Here is a 25,492-nt window from a genome sequence, read left to right as displayed (position 1 = left end):
CCACTTACATGAGGTATATAAAAAAGTCAAACACATAGAAGCAAAGTGTAGAATTGTGGTTTCCAGGGACTGGGGTAAGGAGGAAATGGTGAGCTGTTATTCAATAGGTATAAAGTTTCAGTTATACAAGATTATTAAGCTCTGGAGATCTACAACATACCATTGGGCCTGTAGTTAACAATACTGTCTTGTACCATCAAAAATATCTTAAGAGAGTAGATCTCATGTTAAGTGTCCTTACCACAATAAAAAATATATATAAGAAGTAATAAATGAGTTCAAAACTGAAGCATATAAGATCAATATTAAAAATCAATAGGGCTTCCCTGGTGGCGCAGTGGTTGAGAATCTGCCTGCCAATGCAGGGGACACGGGTTCGAGCCCTGGTCTGGGAAGATCCCACATGCCGCAGAGCAACTAGGCCCGTGAGCCACAACTACTGAGCCTGCGCGTCTGGAGCCTGTGCTCCGCAACAAGAGAGGCCGCGATAGTGAGAGGCCCGCGCACCGCGATGAAGAGTGGCCCCCGCTTGACACAACTGGAGAAAGCCCTCGCACAGAAATGAAGACCCAACACAACGAAAAATAAATAATAAATAAATTTAAAAAAAAAAAAATCAATAATATTTCTATACATTAGCAGTGAACAGTCCAAAAACAGAATTAAGAAAACAATTACATTTACAACATAATATAACTAATAAAATACTTAGAAATAAATTTAACAAAAATAGTACAAACTTTTTCTGTGAAAACTACAAAAATTTATTGAAAGAAATTAAAGAATATCGAAATAAATGGGAAGACATCCCATATTCATGAGTTGAAACTCTTAATATTATTGAGCCATTATACCTCAGATTGATTTACAGATTCAATGTAATTCCTATCAAAATTGCAGCTGACTTCTTTGCTCAAATGGCCAAGCTGATCCTAAATTCATATGAAAATTTAAGGGACCCAGAATAAACAAAACAATCTTGAAAAAGATGAACAAAGATGGAGGATTCACACTTCCTGAGTTCAGAACTTACTACAAAGTCACAGACTTTGTCTATAAATCAAGCCTGTATGGTACTGGCATAAGGATAAATACAGAGGTCAATGGAATAGAATTGGAAATACAGAAATAAACCCTCACAGTTTTAGTCAATTGATTTTAACAAGGGAGCCAAGACAATTCAATAAGGAAAGAAAATTCATTTCAACAAATGGTGTTGGTGAAACAGGACATTCATATGCAAAAAATAAATCTGAATCCCTTCTTCATACCATACTCAACTCAAAGTTGTATCATAGACTTAAATGTAAGAGTTTAAACAATAAAACACTTAGAAAATATAGGAGAAATTTTCCATGACCTCAGGATTAGGGAAAGCATTCTTAAATATGATACCAAAACACAAACTACATAAATTTGACTTCATTAAATTTAAAAAAAATTGTGTTTCAATAGATACCATCAAGAAAATGAAAATAGACCAGACAACATAGGAGAAAATATTTGCAAATCAAACGTCTAATAAGGGACTTGTGTTCAGATTATACATAAGTATCCAAACCCTTACAATTCAATAATAATAAGACAATCCAATTAAGAAATGGGTAAAGGATCTGAATATATATTTCTCTAAATACATACAAATTGCCAATAAGCATATTAAGAGATCATTAACCATTAGAGAAATGCGAATTAAAGCCAAGATGAGATACCACTTTATACCTACTAGGGTGGCTCTAACCAAAGAAATATATAATAATGAGTGTTGGTGAGGATGTGGAGAAATTGGAACACTGATACACTGCTGGTGAGAATACAAAATGATGCAATATTTTGGAAAACAACCTGGCAGTTTCTCAAATAAGTAAATATAGGGTCATGACTCTTTAATTTCACTCTATATAGTCAAGAAAAATGAAAATATATGTTCACACAAAAATTGGTACACAAATGTTCATAGCAGCTTTATTCCATGTGGAATAAAATGGAAATAATCCAAATGCCCATCAAATGATGAATGGAGAAATTGAATGTACTTAAAAATAGAATATAATTCAGGAATAAAATATAATGAAATAGTGATACACACTACAACATGAATGGACCTAGAAAACATTATGTTAAGTGAAAGAAGCTAGTCACAAAAGACAACATATTAAATGATTCCATTTAGATGGAAAATCCAGAATAGGCAAATCTATAGAGACATAAAGTAGATTAGTAATTGCTGGAAGCTGGGGAGAAATGAAGAATGACTGACAGTGGGTATGGCATTTCTTCAAGGGATGATAAGAATCATCTAAAATCGATTTTGGTGATGATTGCACAAATCTGTGAATATAGTAAAAACTAATAATTGTAGACTTTAAATGAGAAAATTGTATGGCATGTGAATTATATTTCATTATATATAATGAAATATGTTAACAGCTCCATATTTTAAGTAATTAGATCCAAACTACTTAATAAGTATTTATATCCTAATAATCTTAGTAGCTGATTGGAAAAAAATACACACAATTTAAAGAAGGTAATTTTTTTAAAATTTCATTCTTAAATAAGCACAATTATCTACTAATGGAATTTGTGTTCCTTTTGGGCCACACTTCTCAAACATTGAAATCATACTGGACATCACCACTCTCATTTCCCATTGTACATTGTTATTCATATGGTAGTTGCTTTTAACAAGCAAACTTAAAATACAGCTTTGTAAATATATGATAGCATCAAAAGCGATGAAGTACAATTTAATGCTAAAACAATGAACTTCTTTGAGCTAGTAGTTTGCATAATATTCAATAGATGTCCGACAGATGTCAAGCACCTTTGTGCTTTCCTTGAAAAATTAAAATATCCAGTGATGCTCCTCTGTGACCCTTCTATGAGTTTTACTTTGGCACCTCACTGCTTACAAGCACTAGCCCTAGTAGATACACTTGGTAAGTGGAAGAACATGGATCCACATGACTAATTTTGTAATTACTAACTCTCCACTTATTTCATGAAGCCAAAGTGCTGAGTGTCTTAATCAAAATGCTTTAATCTCTGAAATGGGTTGTAATATCAAAATTCAGATTATTATAACGTTTATCATATTCAAATTAAAGTCAAAAGGTGAAATCAGCTTGGGTTAGCAAAATAAAGAAACTGTTAAATTTAGAAGGAGAATCATTTCAGAAAGAACTTGAGTTTTGACAAAGACTTGAGTAAGTTATTAGCATTGCTTTCTGAGGACCATTTAGTTAGACAATTACTTGGTCTCACCTAAGCACAGGTCTATAGGTAAAAAGCACAGTTGTGTTTCCTATATTTCAAAGAAGGTTTTGAACATTTACATAATTTTGGATTTCAAAGCAAGTCTCTCAAATTTAAACCACACTCTAGTAACACAAAAATTAAAGCCCCAAATTCATTTCAGAAACAATGCAAGAGAAAAATGGTGACAGGTGTGCATGTTACTCTGTCATTGTGGTTTCTAGCATGGCATTAAGAATCAAGTATTTTTATTGAGTCTCTAGAGCCTATTGGTTAAGAATATTAAATTGGCTTTAGGCTACAAGGGGATCAAATCCCAAATGGTCCATTCATTTACTAGTTGTCTCTTAAAGTCCCTGAGCTTGAGTCTTTATAATCTATGCAATGAGAATATTCTCACAAATTTGTTATAGCATCAAATAAGAAAAGGCTGAAATATTTAGTATAGTTCCTAGAATAAACTAAGAACTCATAAATGGTGGTAGTAATAATAGTTGTTATTTCTAAGAGAATTATGAATCCCTTTACATTGCCCTTAATATCCAAACCCTAAATTCAGAGTATCTATTCTTAAAAGAAAATGAAAGGAAAGTCACACAAGTAACGTCAGTTTCAATCATCCACATTAATGAAAAAGGGCAGTGATGGAAACATAATTCCCAAAGCCCTTCTATTTATGGTTGTCATGCCATACACACACACACACACACACACACACACACACACACACACATACATTGCCCTTTTAGAGAATCAATTATGACTTAGGTTTGTTATTTTAAACAATTATTTTAAGTAAAATTGAGTCTTTACATTAAAGATTCTACTTTAAAAATCAATTTCATATCCAAAATGGTAGTAGTGGAGTGCTCCTACTCTCCCTTTAGTAACAAATTAGGGAACACACAAAATTAAATAAAAGGCTCACAGGCATCATTCATGTCTTTGTCACTTGTGTTTCATAAAAATGTCATTTCCATTAAAATGGCATTACATAAAAAAAGGGATTTTAGCTGGGGGTAGTTTTCAGCAGATTAGCCGTCCTAATTACATTTTGCTTGGGCTAATGTTAAAATTAGTTTCTGTTCCCTAAGCACATATCAGCTGATAGTGAGAGAAGCACACTTGCAACTTTCTAGGCAATGGAAGAAACCACTTACAGTTAAAAATGTGCTTAATTTAACCCACAGCAATTAGTGAATACAGACAGGTAAATGTGACTTAATGGTACTCAAAACCCTTTTAAATTTTTAATGTAATTCTACACAGAAAAATACTGTAAATTAAGTATGTAAAAGGAAAATATCACAAATGATTTAAAATCATACACTGGAAAATATCTTACAGTATAAAATCATCTTTAATTATAAATGAGAAAATGTTGCTTATGGTATTTTATAGACAATCAAGACAAATGATGAATTGATCTGTTTAAATAATTTAATTAAATCACATCTTGATATTTACCAGTCATTTTTGGAGGTACAGTGCCTTAAAGTACTGTCATGACTTTTAATAGCATATATTAAATATTTACAAGGATGACAAAGCAACCATGTTTTGATTCAGTTATCTAAATGAATTTTTTGAAGGTGAAGGTTAGACTGAAGATCTTTTTTTATAAGATCAAGGATCCATACTAATATTTTATGCATGAAAAAGTACAGTAGTAGTTGATGACCAAGAAATATTGATTAGTTGACATGAGTGGCATCAATAATGAATATCTTTCTTCCTGCTCTGACTTTAGAACATCCTTTCCTAACATTTGAGTTTTCCTAAACTGGATTTTTCTGACTTCAAAATAATAAAAGTAAAATTCAGTTCAACACAACACCGATTTACTGAACACCTATTATGTGCAAAGCACTGGATGATGCAGAGCCTCGTGGAGGGAACTGAGGCAAGACAGCGAAGCTGTCCATTCACCATGCCCCCAGCCTCCAAGGGGTTTACAATGAATTAGGGCAGTGCTTCTCAAATCGTCATATGCATGGGAATCACCCAGGATCTTGGTCTAAGGCATAGCCCTGGAATTCTGCATTTCTAACAAGTTCCCTGGTGATGTCCATACTGCTGATTAACAGACTACACTGGAGAAGCAAGGGATTTCGAGGCAGAATGAGATAGTAATTAATAAAAAATAGTGGAAGAAACTCCATGATGGACAGAAGAGGAAGAGATTGCTCCAACTAGAAAAGAAAGCAGGAGTGGGGAATTTAAAGACTAGTTCATGGGATAATTGGTATTCATATGGATCTTGATGGCTGAGGACTATTTTAATGAACAGAGATAATAGAAAAAGGGCAATCCAGGTATAGGGAAAAAACTAACAAAAATGTCAAGGCAGAGTGGGCAGAAAATGCAGCATGTTTAGAAGGAATACTAAATAATATGGGCAAGCAGAATGTGTAGTGCATGAGGGGAAATAAAACAAGTGCATAATTAGCGAAAAATAAATAATATGCTTTGTGTTTTCATTATTTCTGTTAATAATTATACCAAGTCTATTATTGCTCTGCCACTTATAAAGTGCTTTCATATGTCATCCTCGGTGTGTTCTTGTAACAACTCTGTGACATAGATTTCTGTTGTTGATGCTGTAACCCATTTATAGATGACAATTCTGAAAACATGTTAATTGTCTTCAAACAAGTTTAAGTAGTTAGTGCTGGATTCAAACTCCAAAATTAATTTTTTTCCCCACAAAGAACTGTCTCCAGGAATTATTTATAGAGTGAGAAGAAAACAACATACTTTAACTAAGAATAACAATCCGGAAGCAAAGTACTCTTTTTTTCTAAGATCTACTTTATCACAGTGGCCATGTGACAGGAAAACCCTTGTCTTTTTTTCTGCTTAATAGGAATTTACCTAATTTCTCACTGTTAAACATGATATACTTGTTGGTTTGAGTCAGATTCCTTACAAGGATAAGAAAATAAAGTTCCATTCATAGTTTTCAAAGAATTTTGATCAGGAGTATGTAGTGAATTTTAAAAGAACCACACATTTAATCAACATATGACTGCCCAGATACCATCTACAAATTATAGAACACAATTGTGAGAGATAGCCTCTCTTCAATGAGCTGCCACATTAGCCTTAGAAAAGTATAAAAAACAGAAACACTGCTTAATTTGATTATTTTACTTAAATAATCCAGAAAAAAACTCAGTAATCTAGGTGAGGATCTTAGAAACAACTGAAAAGTCTGAATATTTTAAAGAAATTCAATTGTGTTCATTATGACTGCATGCAGTTACTCAAAGAAGCTTACAAACTTAAATTCAATTTTATAATAAGGTTAACAGACACCTGAAGAAATAATTTCAATGAATAGATGAGCTTAACTTATGAATGGCAGTTATATGTTTGTAAACTGTTATTTTGCAAGGGCCTATGGCTACTTATTATTTTGAGAATTTTGAAAAATCATTAGTTGTGTTTAAACAGATAATCTGTAATTTTGGTTGATCAGGTAAAGGTAATATTTACTAGTTACCATACTTGACTCTCCACAAATTCTAAAAGCATAGAGAATGTGGGTTCTATAACTTTATAAGTAATACCATTTTTGATTTCAAGGTCCTATTATTAGAGAGAAACATGAGAATCTAATATATACAAAGAATTTTGTGTGTAAGGAGGGTGTGTGATTTTAACATGTAAAATTATTGGCTGAAATGGGAAACCTCTTTTAATAAGTACCTGTATATGAGAGAAAAAGAAAAAAAATTGAAACCTATATATTCCCTAAATGTAATGCATTGAAACCTAATACAAATTAAATTAAAAATTGAAATGAATATAAATGTTTCTTTAAAAACTCTCCCTAATACAATCTTAAAAACCAAAGCTACTTTAAACAACCCAAGCTTTGAACACTCTATAGCTCTGAAAAAAACGAATTCTCATTTTCACTTTAAATTGCATGCACAGTATGATGAAGTGTTAAAGGAAGGTTAAAAATTGTCAAGTTGAACTAACATTTTCTTTTGTAGAAGTTTCTTACATTCTTCTCATTCTTTTCTTTTTTTATTACCAGGCCAAAGTTCAGGAAATAGTAAATGGCTGAAAAATGTTAAAAAGAAATATATTTAATTATGCACAAACACACACACACACACACACATATCTATATCTATCTATACCAATCTATAAATATGTATAAATTATAATTGTATTAGGGAACTAAGGTTTATGTAATATTTGGTACTTCTTTATATTTTTTATTAGTTTTTTTTCCTTCTTAACTTATCCTGACACCCTTATTATATACAGTTTTGAAATAAAGTATACGAAAACTAGAGAAAATAATGTGGTTATAATAGGTTCAATTTTTATATTTCTTACCTCTGGTTAAATGTCATTTATCTTGAATTTTGTATTTAAGTGGATATTTTGGGCTTCTTTTTGAGTCTAACATCAAGTAGGCATGCCAGAATAAGTAGAATATATAAAATAATTGAAATTTAATATATTTTAAAATATTTATTTTCACAATGATAAAATACAGAATGTAAAATAGAAAACGAGCAGTAGACAGTTATCCCTTTCTAGTCTGGCTCATGGGTCTCTAGAGGGAGTCAATCTGCAACAGTAAGTGATGAGTTCTTCTGTCTAGCATCAGTATTTTGATGATGGCTTTGGACTTGCCAGATATTACTTGCCAGAGAGAGGTCATGGCCAAAGCAGTAAAAGCCCCACAGGCAGCTGCTAAAGCAGTAAAAACCCCAAATCGGAAGCAAGAAAATGAAAGCGACAGAAACATCTCCAGTGGCTCCACAGTTGGTCAAGAAGGAAAAGAAAAAGGACAAGAAGGCCAAAGCTCCCCTGGAGAATGTGGGCGAGCCTGGAGATAGGGACCGTGATACCACCAAAAAGAAGAATATAAACGTGGAAGTAGTTTCTGAGTAGCGGAGACCACTTTAAGCACTGTGTCCAGCTGGGAGGAGAAATTACGGCATTATTGAGAAAAAAAAATAGAAAATGATTTCTCATGTCAGCACACTATAAAAGAAAAAAATAACATGATTAAGACGTAAATATCATGAGCGTACTCGTTAAATATGCTCTCATATCACTAAAGGTACTCATCCTATTAACTATGCTTTCCCCTTATTGTAAGGTTCAACTCAGCGAATAAATCCTTTGCACCATGCACAGCATTTTGTTGTACTGAGATTATTGATGGTGCTTCTAATTATGACCCTGAAAAAAATCAATAAGCTGATGCTGAGAGATTTAAATGGTACGCACGTTCACACAGGAGTATACCCAATTATCAAGATAATAATTGTCTTCAATTTTAGAACTGAAACGTCCTACATATAGACTACATCTAATAATAAGGAGAAGAACAGCAGTGAGGAGCTATTTTCAGAAGGAACTGAAGAACTATTCCATGATAGACGGAAAGCATTCTGAAGCCCCAATGCCTGATAAGTCCTGCTGCTAATATGCGTGGTATTACTGTGTTCAGTAATAGGAGAGCTTATTCAACTTCAACTTGGTAAGATGTTCAGTATTTCTTTATTAGCTATGAAAATTACTCACAGGCAATATTTAAAATTTAAATTAGTCATTAGTTTAAAATGAAGGAAATGAATATTCTACTATGATATACAAATTATAATCATATAGTTAATAACATGGAGAGATAGTTAAATTTTAATATAAAAAGTAATGTTTAGGTTCATCTTGGACTGGCTAGCTACAGTTCTTGTTAAGTTTCTAAGGGAGAAAAAGGAACGAATTAGAGGACATCTAAATTTATACCATATAAAATAATTATGCTCTTCTTAATCATCAACATAATTGTAAAAGTTTGTCTTAAATTTGTATATGTAGCAGGGTGTGTGTGTGTATGTGTTACACATGGAAACCTCAGATAATGATTAACTGACTATGGGTAGCTACTGACATTGAAAAGGAATCTAACAGTCATTGAGTTCTATGTCCCAAGTACTGGTTCTCCTTGAGTCACAGTTTTAATTTTCTGTAAGACTGTCTGGCCCCGCTTACCTCTCTCATCTCTCCTTGCTTCCCCTCTGTCTCTCAGAGCCCATTCATTCAGCATGCCCTCAATCCCTCAGTGCCTTCTACTTACTCTGTACCCTTTACCTGAAATACGTTTTCCTCCTCCCCTCACTTAACTAAGTCCAACCCATCCTTTAAGGAAACTGTCCCTCCCCCCTATTTTTTGGTGTGATTTTATCTGATTAATATTAGTATCCCCATTAGAATGTAAGATATACGAGGCCACCCTTGAATATGTGAGTTCTATGTCTGTTTTTCCTCACTAGTACACACAGCACCTAGTCTTGTCATTTTAAAAACATTTCAACAGTGAATGAAAAATTCATTTGCACAGCTTGTCACATTCTTTTTTTAAAATCTCATGACCAAAATTCAGGTAATATCATCATACTATTTTCTAAGTAGCATGTTATTGTATGCATTTTAAGTCTTTAGGGTAGCAATTTTGAACATGGTACAAAATATCCAAAAGCAGACATTACCAGTTGAGCTTCGACTTCCAAATGTAAAATAAAATAAGCTATAATAATGATACATTTCTTCATAAAATGGTGGTCAAGTATATTGTAAAACTGTAATATTTGGGTGAAATCAGGAGTCCTTTCTCGAATATCTGTTTTCAGACAACTGTCAAAACACACAAAGAAACAAAACAATAAAAATGAAAAACAAATACACTTAAAGTAGTGCCCTTCTGAATGGAAGTGAGTGCCATTTTGAAAAAAGACACTGGAACATGCCTGGGAAATGAAACAAGGGAAGACACAGGGCAAAAGATCCTCAAATGATAGCTACCACAGAACACTCCATATCCATGAGTTTCCCTAACATCTGGCAGCTTGAATTAAAAAAGGAAACATATTCTCTTTCAAATGTTGAGGTGCTTTCAAATGGGAAATTAACTGTAAGGCTAAATATCTATCACAGATGATGCAAATCAAAGTGCATTTAAATCTACTGAAAGGAAACAAAACACGTTTCAATAACACTTTGAAATATTGTAAAAGGAATTGCTATGAAGTAATTTTTAATTATGAACTGAAATTGTGACATTATCCCTCAGTAGGAAATATGTGGTTATCTTCTTTAGTGTGCTTTAAGAATGAGATATTTTGAAAATGAACAAAAACACACTATCAAAATATGAAGTCAAATGATATATATGCCAGTGGTCATGCTCTGAAGATTAAGTACTTTCAATCTCCATGCATTTCACAGATGAGAATCACTATCCCAAGTGCATATTTCATCAAGCCATTTTGGAAAACCAGGAAGCACTAAGAGACTGCATCTTCTCCCAAAATAAATTTCTAGTCATATGCCAGGAATATAATGCATTTTAGATAAATTAACAAAAAACAGGTACCTATGTAACTCAAGATATATCAACATTTCAACTCTGACAGCTTGACTGGTTTAACAATTATTTTATAATTGGTCACAGATGTAAATATGTCAGGCTGCCTATAATAAAAATTTATGAAGATTAAATTACAGCTTGGTTATCACCTATTTTTTAAAACATTATTATTTATGCAGTATTGTGTCAATCCTACATTCAAACTTACTAAATTCAGTGCTCCATGCCTTTAAGACCCGAAACAGTCCTTTCCCCTACACCGTAGCTTCCTGGGGGAAACTTAAATAGACATAAGCAGACTGGGCAAGGAGCACTATTAGAATAAGGTCCCTTTTATCCAAGACAGAATGATTTCCACTTACTAAGAGTGTACACTCTGTCAAATTATTTATGTTCTTGAATTTTCATGCAGCTCATTTAATCCTCACATCAACCACATGAAGGGAATAGTCATTATCATCCCCACTTTAAAGATACAGAAATTGAGGATTAGACAGGTGAAGTGACTTTCTCAATCTAACTAGTAAATAAAGAATAAGCACAGATAAGTATAGAGTCTATCTGCATCCAAGTCCACACATAATTACAAAAATTTCCTACTACATTTTGACAAAAGTAAAAAGCTTATTGAAACAACTCAATACAGAGATGTATGAAGCATAGTTAGCATTCTGTACCACTTCCTGTCCCACCACCTTTAAGTAACCAATGTAAACAGTCCACTGTACACTCCCATGCCTTTTTTATTAACATATTTTTATTGAAGTATAGTTGATTTACAATGTAATATTAGATTTAGGTGTACAACATAGTGATTTGATTTTTTTTTTTTTTTTTAATTTTTATTTATTTATTTATTTATTTTTGGCTGTGTTGGGTCTTCGTTTCTGTGCGAGGGCTTTCTCTAGTTGTGGCAAGCGGGGGCCACTCTTCATCGCAGTGCGCAGGCCTCTCACTATCGCGGCCTCTCTTGTTGTGGAGCACAGGCTCCAGACGCGCAGGCTCAGTAACCGTGGCTCACGGGCCTAGTTGCTCCGCGGCATGTGGGATCTTCCCAGACCAGGGCTCGAACCCGTGTCTCCTGCATTGGCAGGCAGATTCTCAACCACTGCGCCACCAGGGAAGCCCTGATTTGATATTTTTATAAATTATATTCCATTTAAAGTTATTATAAAATATTGGTTAGTTTCCCTGTGCTGTACATTACATCCTTGTATCTTATTTATTTTATACCTAGTAGTTTGTATCTCTTAATTAACTCCCCTTATCTTTTCCCTCCCTCCACCCCTCTCCAAACTGGTTACCAGCAGTTTGTTCCCTGTATCAATGAATCTGTTTCCAGTTTGTTATATTCATTCATTTTACTTTTTAGATTCCACATATAAGTGAAAACATACAGTATTTGTCTTCCTCTGTCTGACTTAACTTCACTAAGCATAATACTCTCCAGGTACACCCATGTTGTTGTAAATGGCAAAATTTCATTCTTTTTTATGGCTGAGTAATATTTTGGTTTACATATATGTATATAAAACCACAGCTTATTTATCCATTCATTTGTTCATGAACACTTAGACAGCTTCTATATCTTGGCTAGTGTAAATAATGCTGCTATGAACATTGGGGTGCATATATCTTTTCTAATTAGTGTTTTCAGTTTCTTCAAATATATACCCAAGAGTAGAATTGCTAGATCATATAGTAGTTCTATTTTTAATTTTTTGAGGAACCTCCATAGTGTTTTCCATAATTGTTATACTGATTTACATTCCCACCAACAGTGCATGAGGGTCCCCTTTTCTCCACATCTTGCCAACATTTATTATTTATTGCCTTTTTAACAAGAGCCATTCTAAGAGATGTGAGGTGATATCTCACTGTGGTTTTGATTTGCATTTCATTGATGTGTAGTGATGTTAAGCATCTTTTAGTGTGCTTGTTGGCCATCTGTATGCCTTCTTTGAAAAAATGTCTACTTAGGTCTGCCAAGTTTTTAATAAGTTGTTTGTTTTTCTTATATTGAATTGCACGAGCTGTTTATATATTTTAAATATTAACCCTTTATCAGATAAATCATTTGCAAACATATTCTCCCATTCAGTAGCTTGTCTTTTCATTTTGTTGATGGTTTCCTTTGCTATGCAAAAACGTTTAAGGTTAATTAGGTCCCATCTGTTTATTTTTGCTTTTGTTTCCCTTGCCTGAGGTGAGAGATCCAAAAAAGGAATTGCTAAGACTTATGTAAAAGAGAGCATTGCTTATGTTTTCTTCTAGAAATTTTACGGTTTCCAGTTTCACATTTGGTCTTTAATCCATTTTGAGTTTACTTTTGTATATGGTGTGAGAAAAATGTTCTAATTTCTTTCTTTTACATGTTACTGTGCAGTTTTCCCAACACTACTTATTGAAGAGACTGTCTTTTCCTCATTTTTAATTTTTTCCTCCTTTGTTGTACATTAATTGACCATATTTGCATAGGTTTATTTCTGGGCTCTCTAAACTGTTCCATTGATCTATGCATCATTTTTGTTCCAGAATCCTTACTGTTTTGATTATTATAGCTTTGTAGTATAGCCTGAAGTATAGTATATTGTAGTATAGCCTTAAGTCAAGGAGCGTAATACCCTTAGCTTTATTCTTTTTTCTCAAGATTGCTTTGGATATTCAGGGTCTTCTGTGATTTGATACAAATTTTAGGACTATTTGTTCTAGTTTGGAGAAACTCGTGGTATTTTGATAGGGAGAGTATTAATTGCTTTGGGTAGTATGGACATCTTAACAATATTAATTCTTCCAATCCATGAACATGGAATATCTTTCATTTATTTGTATCATCTTTAATTTCCTTCATCAATGTCTTATAAATTTTCAGATCAAAGATCTTTCACCTCCTTGGTTAAGTTTATTTCTAGGTATTTTATTCTTTTTGATGTGATTGTAAATGGGATTGTCTCTTGCTTCCTTTTCCTGACATTTCATTATTAGTGTACAGAAAAGCAACAGATTTCTGTATATTAGTCTTGTATCCTAAAACTTTACTGAATTCATTTATTAATTCTAATAGTATTTTGTTGGGGACTTTAGGTTTTTTTCAATACATAGTATCATTCATCTGCACATAATGACAGTTTTATTCTTCCCATCCAATTTGGATGCTTTTTATTTCTTTTTCTTGTCTGATTGCTATGGCTAGAACTTCCAACACTATGTTAAATAGAAATGGCAATAGTATGCATTCTTGTCTTGTTCCAGATTTTAGAGGAAAAACTTTAAGTTTTTCACCATTGAGTATGATGTTAACATTGGGTTCATCATAAATGGCCTTTGTTATAATGAGATATATTCCCTCTGTACCAACTTTGTTGAGAGTTTTTTATCATGAATGGGTGTTGAACTTTATCAAATGCTTTTCTGCATCTATTTAAATGATCATGTGAGTTTTATCCTTCATTTTGTCAATATGGCATATCATATTGATTAATTTGCAGATATTGAACCATCTTTGCACTCCTGGAATAAATCTCTCTTGATCATGGCATATGACCCTTTTTATACACTGTTTTGTTGAATTTGATTTGCTAATGTTTTGTTGAGAATTTTTGCATCTAAATTCTTCAGGAATACTGGCCTGTGGGTTTTTTTTTTTTTTTTTTTTTTGGTAGTATCTTTTTCTGGTTTGGTAGCAAGGTAATGATGGACTTGTAGAATGAATTTGGGAGTATTCCCTCCTCTTTGATTTTTTGTAATACCCTTATAGGTATTAACTCTTCTTTATATGTTTGGCAGAATTGCCCTGTGAAGGTGTTCAGTCCTGGACTTTTCTTGTTGAGAGTTTTTGATTATCAATTCAACTTTAATACTAGCAATTGGTCTGTTTAGATTATCTGTTTCTTCCTGATTCAGTCTTGAAAGATTATATGTTTCTAGAAATTTATCCATTTCTTCTAGGTTGTCCAATTCATTGGCATATACCTGTTCATAGCATTCACTTGTGATTGTTTGTATGTCTATGATATCAGTTGTAATTTATTCTCTTTCCTTTTTTATTTTATTTGTGTCCTCTCTCTTTTTTCTTAATGAGCTTTACTAAAGGCTTATCAATTTTGTTTATCTTTTCAAAAAAACAGCTCTTTTGTTTTTTCAGCAACATGGATGGACCTAGAGATTATCATATTAAGTCAGACAGAGACAGACAAATATCATGATATCACTTATATGTGGAATTTTAAAAAATGATAGAAAAAATTATTTACAAAACAGAAACACACTCACAGAAAACAAACTTATGGTTACCAAAGGAGATAGCGGGATTGTGGAGGGGAGATAAATTAGGAGTTTGGGATTAACATATACACACTACTATATATAAAATAGGTAAACAACAAGGACTTACTTTATAGCACAGGGAACTATACTCAATAGCTTGTAATAACCTATAATGGAAAATATCTGAAAAAGAATATATATATATGTACATATAGATATATAACTGAATTACTTTTCTGTACACTTGAAACTAACATACCATTGTAAAGTCACTATATGACAACTGAAAATAATTTTTAAAAAGCAGTGAAAGCAAACATTAAAAAAAAAACAACAGCTCTTGGTTTCACTGATCCTTTCTATTGTTTTCTGGTCTCTATTTTATTTATTTCATCTCTGATCTTCATATTTCCTTCCTTCTGCTGACTCTGGGCTTTGTTTATTCTTTTCCTAATTCCTTTAGATGTTAGGTTAGATTGTTTATCTGAGGTTTTTCTTGGTTGTTGAGGATCGCTATGACTTTCCTTTTTAGATCTGCTTGTTACATCCCATAGATTTTGGAAAGTTGTGGTTTTCATTTGTCTCAAGGTATTTTCTAATTTCCTCTTTAATTTCTTCATTGACCCATTGGTTTCTTTAGTAGCATGTTATATAGTCTACACATTTTGTGTTTTTCCCATTTTTCTTCCTGTAATTGATTTCTAGTTTCATACTGTTGTGGTTAGAAAAGATGCTTGATATAATTTCTATCCTCTGGAATTCGTTGAGACCTATTTTGTGTCCCAGCATGTGATCCATCCTAGAGAACATTCCACGTATACTTGAAAAGAATGTATATTCTGTTTTTGGATGGTATGCCCTGTAGATATGTCAGTCCAACTTGTCTAATGTGTGACTTAAGGCCACTGTTTCTTATTGGTTTTCTGTCTGGATGACCTGTCCATTGATGTAAGTGGGGTGTTAAAGTCTCTTACTATTATTGTACTATTGTCAATTTATCCCTTTATGTCTGTTAATATTTGCTTTCTATACTAAGGTGCTCCTGTATTAGGTGCATATATGTTAATGAGTGTTATATCCTCTTCTTGTATTGATCCCTTTATCATTATATAATCCTTTTCTTTGTCTTTTATTATAGATTTTGTTTCAAAGTCCATTTTGAGTATTGAGTATTGCTGATTTGAGTATTGCTACTCCAGCTTTTGTAATTTCCATTTGCATGGAATATCTTTTCCATCCCCTCTCTTTCTACACCTTTTTTTCCTTTCTTCTCGTTCTGGTACCCTATAAATATAAATGTTAGTATGTTTGATGTTGTACTGAGATCCCTTAATCTATTCTCATTTTTTTAATATTTGTTTTTCTTTTGCTGTTCCCATTGGGTGATTTCTAGTATTCTATCTTCCAGATTGTTTACGTATTCTTCTGTATCTCTTAATCTACTATTATTAATTCCCTCTAGTGTAGTTTTCATTTCAGTTACTGAATTCTTCATCTCTCACTGGTTCTTTTTTATATTTTCTAGTTGTTTGTTAAAATTCTCACTGAATTCATTTATTCTTTTCCCCAGTTCAGTTAGCATTCTTATTACTATCACTTTCAACTCTTTATCAGGTGAATTATTTATCTCTGTTTCATTGGGCTTTTTCTCTTGTTCTTTTGTTTCAAACATATTCCTCTGTCTTCTCATTTTGTTTAACTTTTTTTATCTGTAGGAAATAAAGTAAAACAGACACCTAATTTCCCAGTCTTGAAGACATGTCCTTGTATGGTAGCTTCCCTATGCAATCTGCTCATGCCCAGTGGCTTTGGTGGGACAGCTGGATCTGAATTAGCATGAGCTGTGTCTTTCCTGGGTGGTGCTGACAGCCACCACCTTGGTGGGAGGTAGTGCTGGAGTCAGAGGGGCTAGCACCAAAACCAGGTGTAAACTGGGGCCTCTCCTATGCTCAATGACCATTATCACCTTAATGGGGGGGGGGGGAGGTTAGGGCCCAAGAGGCTGGACCAGGAGCACTGAACAGGTTGGGTTTCTCCTGGGTGTAATGGTAGTCTCTGCCTTGGTTGGAGTTGTGCCCAGGGACTGAGGGGCTTGAGGCTGCATGTCTGTGCTGATTTCACTTTTTCCCTGGTGTGTGTGTCTTGCTTAGAGGCTGGGTCAGGGCCAGAGGGTTTGGTGCCACACCACTGAGCTGGCCCCACTCCTCCCAGTTTTATACTGGTACGTGCACTCCAGCTAATGGTAGTCTCTGCCCTGGAGCTAACTGCACTTCCTTCCGAGTGTGGGTAGGGACTGGTGCTCCTATTATGGTGGTCTCCATCCTGGAGCTAGCCTCACTCCATTCTGAGTGTGTGCACCAAAGCAAGTGCTTGCAGTGGCTGCCTCAGCCTTGGTCAGAGGCAGAGCCAGGTCCATTCCCTCCAAGTGTGCAAACTGTCATTGGCAACGGCAGCCTTCACCTTAATGGGGAGCAGCACCGGAGCAAGAGATGCTGGAGCAGTAACCTGGTGCAGGCTGGGGGCACACTAGGGTGGTCCTGGCAAGCCAACCAGAGCCCCAGGAAGTTTTCAATCTGCTTCCTCTGCACCACGTACATGCGCTTCAAAAGTAAAGCCTGGGCTTCTTACAGTCCTGTGATAATTCCTACTGGTTTTCAAAACAGCTAAGGGGGTGCTCATCTTCCCTATGTTGGACCCCAAAGATGGGGTTCTAATATCTGGCTCAAATCCATCGCTCTTCACGAAGGATCCCCAAGCCTGTGATATCCCTCTCCTCTTCTTTGTCCTCCACTAGGTGTGTGGGTCCCAACCAGACCACTTCCCCTCCCTTCCTACCAGACTCCCTGTGGATCTTTCTTTATAGGCTTGGTTGTAGAAGATCTCTTCTGCCGGTCCCCAGGTTGATTTCACTGAGAGTCACTTTATACATAGCTGTAGTTTTGATGTGTTAATGAGGGGAAGTGAGCCCAGTGTCCTCCTATTCTGCCATCTTGATCTCTCCTCCTCCCAAGCCTTTCTTAAGCCTTAAAAAGGGGATGATATGTCACCTTAATAATTTGGGACCAATTTTAATTTGTGTTAAATCACTCCATATAGAAATACAGCATGTCTTCATAACAATTAAATATCTATAATTATTCACATAATTTTCTATTCTTTAACAATATCATAAAGTAAACTTTGTGATTCTGGACCATTTGTGTAAAATGCTTTTAACTGTTTTATAAATTTTTTCATTATTATGAATAAGATTTTTTTTCCATTTCAATTTTTAAAGGCTCATGATATAAAAAAAAAAATAGGTATGGATATTTGGACACTTTTCCCGGAATCTATTTATTTTACTTGTTTATTTGTTCTAACCAATTTTTAGTTTTCCAGGCCTGTGATTGAATCATCTGCATATAACAATTCTTTCTCTTCTTTTCCATTGTGAATATGACATATTTTGTGTGTACGTGTGGTGATTGCATTAGCCACAACCTAAAAAAATTTTTGAATAAAAATTTTGATAGTTTAACTTCATGTCTTGGTCTTCCCCATTATAATGGTAAATACTTTAATATTTAGCTCAGCAATTTAGCACAGTTTTTGAACTGGCAATTTCAGGAAGGCATATTCCTCAGAGATTGTTATATCTGTTTACTAAGAAATAGCTATGAAAAGTGTGTTCCATGAACTGGCATTATTACCATCATCCCAAACTAGTTAGAAATCCAAAATCTCAGGTCCCACTCCAGACCTACTAAATCAAAATCTAAGGGGGTGGGCTCAGGAACCTGACGTTTACCAAGCTAGTGCTTGAGAGAAGCACTTCAGTAAAAGACATATGATTATTCATGAATTTTGTGTTTTCTAAATAGAATAGAATTTTCTATTCTCTAAAATTCATTTGTATCCTGCTGTGCTTCTGTTGTCATTCAAAGATAAATGCATGCACAGAGTGGCAAAAATTTACACCATCCTATGCACACATCCTATCCCATTCCCAGCTGAGGTTGAATAAAGAGTCCCTCTGCATCTTGTTTCAGCTCTCATACTATAAACAAGCATCCTTTCTGTGGTCTATTTAGTGCCACACACTTTGCATTTTTGTGCTTCTTGTTTGTGTGTGATTTTGCTCTCTATAATGGCCCCCAAGTGTAGTGCTGAAGTGCTGTCTGGTGTTTCTAAGTGCAAGAAGCTGTAATATGCCTTACGGAGAAAATACACGTGTTAGATAAGCTTCAGTAAGTCATGAGTTATAGTGCTGTTGGACATGAGTTCAATGTTAACGAATCAACAATATACATCACATAAGGTGTCTTTAAACAGAAACACACATAAAACGAGGTTATATACTGATTGATTAGGAAAATGTGACCAAAGGCTCCCAGGAACCTAACCCTGTATTTCTTTTAGGGGCAATGATATAGTATTGGCTAATTCAGTGTTCTAGTCAACTTTATAAAACATAACAACCATGAATAATGAGAACTGACTGTATATAAGTACTATCTATATTAGAAATACAAAAGAAAAGAAACCAAAATATATATATATATATAAAAGATAAGAAACCAAATGTCATCAACAGGAGAAAAGCTAAATTAATAAGGATACATTCACATGATGAAAAATAATTCAGCTGTGAAAATTAATTAATAACAGTATGTATAATGTAATGTATGTTATGTATAATTACATTAATCATGACTATGATATGAATGACAAAGTAATATAATGTTGAATTTTAAAAGTTTCAAGAGAGAAAATTCAACATTGGATCATAAAGCTCAAAAGCCTGCAAAACTAAACAATATATTGTTTAAGGACACAAACATATGTGTCAAATCATGAGGGTTGAAAGAGAAGAAATGACAAATGCCCATTTCAGGATAGGGTCACTGCAGAACTAGGGGAAGACAGAGAGATATGATAGAGGAGAAGCATTTACATAGAAAAAAGTTGAATAGTGGGTACAAAGGTATTATTAAAACATAGGAAAAAAGAATGGATGGATAGATAGCTAGCATAAAAGGCATACATGACAAGTAATGACTACATCACAAATCAAGAATTTTGATGAATATAATTATATACACCAGAGTTTTTAAAAAATAATGGCAGTGTTATACTTATTAAATATGATTGTTAGTTTTTACAAATATTTTTCTATAATGACTTAATACTTGATAACAAATTTAAAACTGAAATATAAAAATTTCAAAACATTTTGTTTAGAATACAAATACAAGAATTATTAACTTGAGGTGAAATGCTGACTTGTAAATACTTTACTGAAAGATAATAACATAAATATAGATTAACATCATTAAAGAATAATAATATATTTATCTTGTGATTTAAAGTTTATAAGGCTCTTCTACATATATTGTCTCATTTAATCTACTTTCAGACATTGTTACTTACAGACAAAGATAAGATCTTTAAGAGGTTAAAAAAACCAAAGTACAAAAATCTAGGACTTCAGATTTAAAATCTAGCAGTCTTTCAATTATATAACTGCAGTTATTATAATCTTTAGTATCTGCATATGTGTCTGTAATGGCTTACAAAACACTTTTGGGTTTACTTTTTAAAAACTGATTTTATATGACCTAATAATATAAAGCTCACATAAGGTGAATACTGGCTATGACAAAACCAAAAATAATATATGCAAATTGTTCATATAAAATGGTTGAACTAATTCCCAAGATCACCCTTTTCCCCATCAAATAACTAGAGCCTTATCACAATGAAGCCACCACTGTTCCCACTCTTATACTTTCTCTTTTTAAATATTTTTAAATCATCAAAGATTTCATTAGCCATGGAACTTCAATCCAGTGAAGAGCACTTTGAGTGATCATCACAATTAGTCAATTACTGAGAGTGAACTTTCAACTGTAAGTGTTTTATATGTGGCATAAATCTAAGATCAGCTTTAAAAACCAAAGTGGCTCTCAACTCCATCAAATAATTAGTGCACAATTCTCTAGTCCATCATGAATCAGAATGCAAATACATTGCTTTGAAGACATTCAGCATGACCAGACCACTGCACTTGAATTACATTAAAGGAAATTTTAATTTCTCCCTGAAATAAAATCAGCAAACTACAAAGTAAAGAAGCATACAATATTTTTCATTCCTTCTTTTTCTAGGAGGTTGTCTTTGGGCACTTGAATTCACTGTGCTAAATAATACTGTTCTAAGTAAAAGCCTCAGTAAATTGCTGAAAACATTGGAACGTAAAATGAAACTCAGTATATTTACTGAAAATATTTTTTTTTCCTTCACTTAACATGGTTATACAATGTGTCAATTATCTAGTCACTTAGAATTTTCAGGAAGAAAGAAACAACTTTCTCTATAGAGAATCAGTTGGCTTTCATAATACTCAGAGAATATTTGCATAATAACACCGCTACAGCTGGCAAGGTTAAATCCATTAATTTATTGGGAACAGAACAGGCTGTTCTGGTTGGCTGTTGCAAAAATTGCTTTTTGCACTTGTCTTTTCCACCATCAAGCATTCGCTGTGAGCACACAATTACTGCAGCAAAGCCTATGTTGCCAAGCGAGGAACCTTATTTAACATGGAAAGTGGCGAACACTTCACTTTCTGAAAATGAAAAAAGTAATCTTGAAAAGCTTCCTAATTAACATTTTCTCCTTCACCAGTTGTTTCATAGGATAGAGGATGGCAATTCGGATGAAGGTTAACTAGATGAACCCATTTCTGTAGCAGCTCTCAAGGGCAAATGTCATCCCTTAACAGTCTCTCTTCATAACTAGAAATAATCTCAAAGCTTCCTTAGGTATTTTTCCTCTAAACAGTAAATTTAAAAACAGAACACTTATTTCCAAAAGTCACTAAATGAACAAACAGCTCTTGAAGTTCACATTATATACTTAAGAGCTGCTGTGTAATAAAGGTAAAGCAAATTCACAGCACTTTTATGAATTCCTAGCAAAAATCATTAAAACAAGAAAGGAGTAGACCAAAACTTAAATCATCTTGAAAATGAACTTCATTCAGCCAAGTATCAATAACACATATAACCTGTAAAATAACTAAGTTGAGAAATTTTTTCCTGCCCAGGACTACTAAATCACAGGAAACAAAATTAATGAGAATACTCACAAATTTTTTTTAATTTGAGAATTTATAAAATGTTTACTTTGTTAAAAAGGAATTAAGTCATTATAAACATAAATAATAACATACATTTATGTGTTACATTGGGGTCATGGAATGAATTCTGGGGTGAGAGGAGAAAGTCAGACAAAATAGCATAGACAAAGAAAGTGAGTGAAATGAGAGAGGAAGTAAAAAGACAGAGAAAGATGAAGTGTGAAAAACGAATCCTTGTTCTTCATCAACCCAAACATTTGCCTCTTCCTATACCTACTAGGTCCCAGAAAGGCAAAGAGGTTACTTAAAGGAAAGTCTTTGAGTTTTTCCACAAAAAGCAAATATTCAACACATATTCTCAGTAGTATGTTGGAAATCCTTTAAAAGTACAAAGACCACATAAATATATTGGGGAGGGAGGAAGGGTGGTTGGGTAAGGTGAGACATTTTCCCTTGAAACAAAGACATTCATGATTACAGTATTTGTACATTTTTAGTACCTACAGTGCAAGGCATTTTGGGGCCTTGGTTTGGAATGCTATTGCTCTACCTTTTTAACTTGCCAATTTTCTATCATTCCTTCAAGAACCAAGTCAAACATATTCCCATCTATGAAGCTAACCCAGATCGCCACAATCTAAATTAAATGTTTCTTCTTCCAAATTCCCATAATACTTATTTTTCCTTCTATTATCAAAGTGAATTTGTATTACAGTTAAATTATGAGTTTCTTGAAGGAAGATGATGTCATTTACCTAGTAGTCCCAACACCTTGATCAATTCCTTACATAAAGTGGGCATGTAAAACATATTTGGTGATCTATGTTGAAATTCCTCCAGCGGAAAGTATTTTATTGGACTAATTCTCATGTGTCAAAATGTTTCCTTTTCCTTCATTAAAGCAATAATAATCCACACATCAATAATTTAGACTGACCATCTTTTAAGGTGGCTCTGATCAATACAGCAGCCAGAGGGATTTTGCAAAAGCATACGGCAGAGAGTGTCACTACTCTGCTCACAAGCCCACAGTGGTTTCCCATTTCTCTGAGTACAAGTTAGAGCATTAAAAATGATATACAAGTTCCATGACCTCCCCGACTTGATTTGTTCCCACTCTCATCCTTTTCCACTCTCTTCCCACCCTCCTTTTGAATCACAGTGACCTCCTCACTAGGCTTTTCTTACCACAGGGCCCTTGCACTTGCTGCTTTCACTTGCTGGAATGCTCTTCTCTTAGATCACCGCAAGGTTCACTCCTTGGTCTCCTTTAGATTTTTACCCAAGTTAAACATTTCTAAGCTATCTTACATAAAATTATGCCCCTGATACTTCTTATTCTCTCTCCTTACTTTATTTTTCTTATTAGTAAGTATTTTGCAGTGTCATGTAATACACAAACAGGCATATCATCATCATCATCATCATCACCATGACATATACTTACTTATCTTACTGAAACATAAGCTCCAGACGGGCAGATTTTTTATTTCCTGATTTACTCATTGTTCTATTCCCAAAGAATAGAGTCTAACCCATAGTAGGCCTTCAATAAACATGTACTTAATGTTGATTGGATCAGTAAAGGTTTCTACACATCTTTTGACAAGGTAAGTGCCTGGGTGATACACAGATTTTTGTTTTTGCATTTGCAGCCCCATTACACTTTTGAACTTTTTATGGAAATTGCTATATTCCAAGGTTTTAAGTTAACAAAGCAAAGTTTAGCTATCCTTCAATGTGGGAGAGAGTAGAAGCATACATTGAAATGCATTGTGTTGAGGCAGCAGAGTCCCACAAGGACAGAGAACATCCTAATCACAGTTGTGTCTTGGCTTATTTTAATCAATAAGAAAGTTTAGAACATCCTTAGATTAAAATTTAGGTAATGTATATGCACATATCAGATAATTCACAGACATATTTGCACATCCATGTTCAGAGCAGCACTATTCACAATAGTCAAGAGATAGAAGCAATCCAAATGCCCATCAGAATGGATAAGAAAATGTAATATGTACACACAATGGAATATTATTAAGCCTTTAAAAAAGAAGGAAGTCCTGTCACATGCTGCAGCATGAAAGCACCTTGAGGACTTTATGATAAGTGATATAGGTCAGTCACAAAATGACAAATACCATATAGTGCCACTTACATGAAGTATCTCGAGTAACAAAACTCAGAAACATAAAGTAGAATGGTGGTTGCCAAGAGGGAGAAATGGGGAGTTTTTCAATGGATATAGAGTTTCAGTTTTGCAAGATGAAAAAAATCGAGAGATCTGTTGAACAACAGTGTGAACATATTTAACACTATTGAACTGTACATTTAAAAATCGCTAAGATGGTCAGTTCTATGTTATGTGTTTTTGATCACAATTAAAACATTTTTTAAGAAAAAAGAGAAATGAATGGCTATAGATCTGCAGTGGCTGATGAATCAAATTTTTATCCACATTGCATATTTGTGTTTTTGAAGGCTTTTTTCATGCTGGTTTATTTAAAGAAAGCAGATATAACACCCAAATAAAATCAATTTAACGACAATTGGAAGCCATGAATTTTAAGCCACTCTTCAAGGGCAATTATCTATAAAGAAATGGACTTTCTTAAAAATGATAACGAATTTCATGTTAAAATATAGTTATGTTTAAATTAGGGAACACATTGTAGTTGCTTCCGAGATAATAATTCAATAATTGTAAGTACTTAATATTTAGGATTAACTTTTGGTGCTTGCAAATAACTGAGAAACAATTTGGGTCCATGCTCTTATCATTGGCAACTGCAGTATATTTATGATGACTTCATAGACACAGGTTAATTAGAATGTTAATTATTTTTGACTTAATAAAAACATCTGGTACCTATAAGCTGTCTTGCTGTTCCAGGTTATCTGTATCTAAATACAAATGAGTATATGAGCATTATACATTTTCCTCTATCTAGACATGTTGTAGATTGAATTGTTTCCACCCAAAAGATATGTTGAAGTCCTTACCCGCAATACCTGTGAACATGACCTTATTGGGAAACAGGGTCTTTATAGATGTAATAAAGAAAAATCGAAGTCATACTGGATAAGGGTGGACCCTAAATCCAATGACTGTTGACCTTATAGAAGAAAGAAATTTAGACACAGAGAGAATGCCATGTGCAGACAGAGACAGAGTTTACAGTGATGCATCTACAAGCCAGGACCTATGCCAAGGATCGTCAGAACCACCAGAAGGTAGGAGAGAGGCATGGGACAGATTCTCTCTCAGGGCCTCCAGTAGGGATCAACTCTGCCAACAACCTGTTTTTGGAAATCTTTCCTCCAGACTGTGAGAGAATACATTTCTGTTTTAAGCCATCCTGCCATGGTATTTGTTATGGCATCTCTAGGAAACTAACACAACACAAAAATATGCATTTGCAATGGAGTAAAATTTGCCTGAA

At 33.9% G+C, this 25,492-nt stretch overlaps 1 non-coding gene across 1 annotated transcript; it reads left to right on the top strand.

Annotated features, from left to right (window-relative positions):
* The first annotated feature begins 7,797 nt into the window (after nucleotides 1-7,797).
* On the top strand, nucleotides 7,798-7,926 carry LOC114236672 (small nucleolar RNA SNORA56). The gene has a single exon (XR_003622550.1). It is a non-coding gene; the product is annotated as a small nucleolar RNA SNORA56 (small nucleolar RNA).
* Nucleotides 7,927-25,492: the final 17,566 nt, after the last annotated feature.

The sequence above is a fragment of the Balaenoptera acutorostrata genome, chromosome 4, assembly GCF_949987535.1.
Source record: "Balaenoptera acutorostrata chromosome 4, mBalAcu1.1, whole genome shotgun sequence".
In the NCBI taxonomy this organism is placed as follows: domain Eukaryota; kingdom Metazoa; phylum Chordata; class Mammalia; order Artiodactyla; family Balaenopteridae; genus Balaenoptera; species Balaenoptera acutorostrata.
This window is presented reverse-complemented; position numbering and strand designations above follow the sequence as displayed.